The sequence below is a fragment of the Manacus vitellinus genome, unplaced genomic scaffold (assembly GCF_001715985.3).
Source record: "Manacus vitellinus isolate BGI_N305 unplaced genomic scaffold, ASM171598v3 scaffold_94_pilon, whole genome shotgun sequence".
NCBI lineage: Eukaryota > Metazoa > Chordata > Aves > Passeriformes > Pipridae > Manacus > Manacus vitellinus.
Window position 1 is genome coordinate 1,300,907 of NW_021940890.1, and position 2,237 is coordinate 1,303,143.

The window sequence follows — 2,237 nt, forward strand, 5'->3', positions numbered from 1 at the left end:
AAAGTAATAAAGGCAATGGGAACAAGGTATATTTGGATGTGTTAAAGCTCTAAGATCATTTGTTAATTCCAATCCTCCAAAGAGATGGGGAAAATGCTTCAGAAATATAAAAGTAAACCCCAGTTTTAACCCTTTTTTTAGGTTGCCCTGTCTCCCACCACAAACATCTTAAATCAAACCCAAATCTTCTCTCTGGAGAAAGAATTAATTCAAAAAAGTGAGAAAGAATTAATTCAGAAAAGTGAGAAAGAATTAATTCAGAAAAGAAGAAAGAAAGAAATGCAAAAGCCTGAGAATATATTGGGTTATGCAACCCTTGTCCTGAATATTAATCAGCTTTTTCCACTCAAATCTTCAATCATGACACGGGGGAAGGAGGGGAAAATCAAAGTACAACTGTGCTGTAAATAATAGGAATGAAAAATGCAAATACCCATTTCCTCTGTCATTCCACCCCTGCTTAAAAAAGAGATTTCTTTCAGAATAAAGCCCTTTTCCCCACTCAGGATTTGTTCTCACCTCTGGGGATTCCCTTTTTTTGATAAGTTTTCCCAGTTAAAATTTTATAATCTGGAAGATTTTCGCTCTCTGTGAGTTTTCCTTGCTCCCCATCCACGAGACAAAGTCGGTAAATTCCTGCTGGGATTGACAATCCCATAAATTCCTGCCGGGATTAACCACCCTACCTGTTCAAAAGTTTCCTCTTAATTACCTTCCCTAAATCTCCCTGAGTTTTAAGATCATTAATTCCGGTCCTAATTTGGCCTGGAGAACATTTCCTTCTTTCCCAACAGCCTTTTTTATTTCATTATTAATATGATATTTGCAGATAAATATTTCATCATATTTTAAATAAACAGCCACGGAGCAACAAACAGCGAATTTCTAGAGCTGCCAAACCCCTTGTTTAGAGCAGAAAAGATGATTTTTCCTGTTCTCAGCTGCAAAAAATCATCGAAAATCCAAGTGAATTGGACTCAAATTTGATGTTAAACCCACACAACTAATTTAGGCCGCACTGCTAAGCTCAGCTTTGCAAGGATGCACCTGAGACCATCCCTCAGGCTCGATATTTCTTACTAATTAGCTGTTTCTCCACTCCCAGCAGGATGTGATTTCATTCCTTGTTTGGAATTTATTATGGAGTGGGAACGACACAAACGAGCCTCGGTTGCCACAGGAAGGGAAATTAGGAGATCCCGACGTGTCCAACTGCTCTGCCCCCCAGGAAACTCTAAAATATTGGATGTTTTAAGAGGTTTTACAAGTGCCTTTGGAAAAAAAGGGTTTCTGTTACAGAAAACATTTACTTTATATTTATATTTAATATTATTTGGGCAAAATTGCACCGAGGAAATCATCAAATCCAAGCCCAGAAGGGTTTGGGTGGGTTGGAAGGGACCTTGAAGATCTTGTTCCACCCCTGACACCTTCCACTAGCCCAGGTTTCTCCAAGCCCTGGCCAACCTGGCCTTGGACACTTCCAGGGATCCAGGGGCAGCCACAGCTTCTCTGGGAATTCCATCCCAGCCCCTCCCCACCCTCCCAGCCAAGAATTCCTTCCCAATATTCCACCCAAATCTCCCCTTTTCCAGTAGGAAGCCATTTCCTCCTTGTCCTGGCACTCCCAGACCCTCATCCTTTACTTTTCCCCACAGATCTTCTCCAATCTCCCACGGGATGTGGACTCTCTACAAGAACAACAGCAATCAAAACCCCATGGAGGGGTTTAATCCTGCTGGTGCTGTACTTCCATCATCCCAATTAACCTCTCAGAGCAAGGCCAGCAGCCCTCCCAAAATCTGCCAAACAATAACATCCAAGTCAGCAAATCATGGATAATAATAATATTAATAATAATAATCCAAGGATATTTGGGTTGTTGATCAAATCAGATCCTGCACATGTTTTATTACCACAGCCTCCTCAGAATCCCATCCCGAACACCTCCAGGGGAGGAACAGTCATCTCTGTTTTACAAAAAGGGAACTGGGACAAAGAAGAAATATCCCATTTTCCTTAAAACAGGCTCTGATTTGTGTGGATGCTTCTCTCTCCACGGCCAAACAGGGAGCAAAGATTCAAAACAGTCAGAGGGTTCAAATTTGACATTAAATTCCTCTCTAAGGACTACTCAGACCTGCCAGAAGGAAGGGATAGATGGGATATTGGGAAGGAATTCCTGGCTGGGAGGGTGGGGAGGCCCTGGAATAGAATTCCCAGAGAAGCTGTGGCTG

General features: G+C 41.9%; 1 protein-coding gene across 1 annotated transcript in view; it reads right to left on the bottom strand.

Moving 5' to 3' along the window:
* Positions 1-2,237, bottom strand: part of MDGA2 (MAM domain containing glycosylphosphatidylinositol anchor 2) — a gene marked incomplete at its 5' end in the record, with an annotated part of 146,887 nt that overhangs the window by 94,367 nt on the left and 50,283 nt on the right. The window lies entirely within an intron of this gene.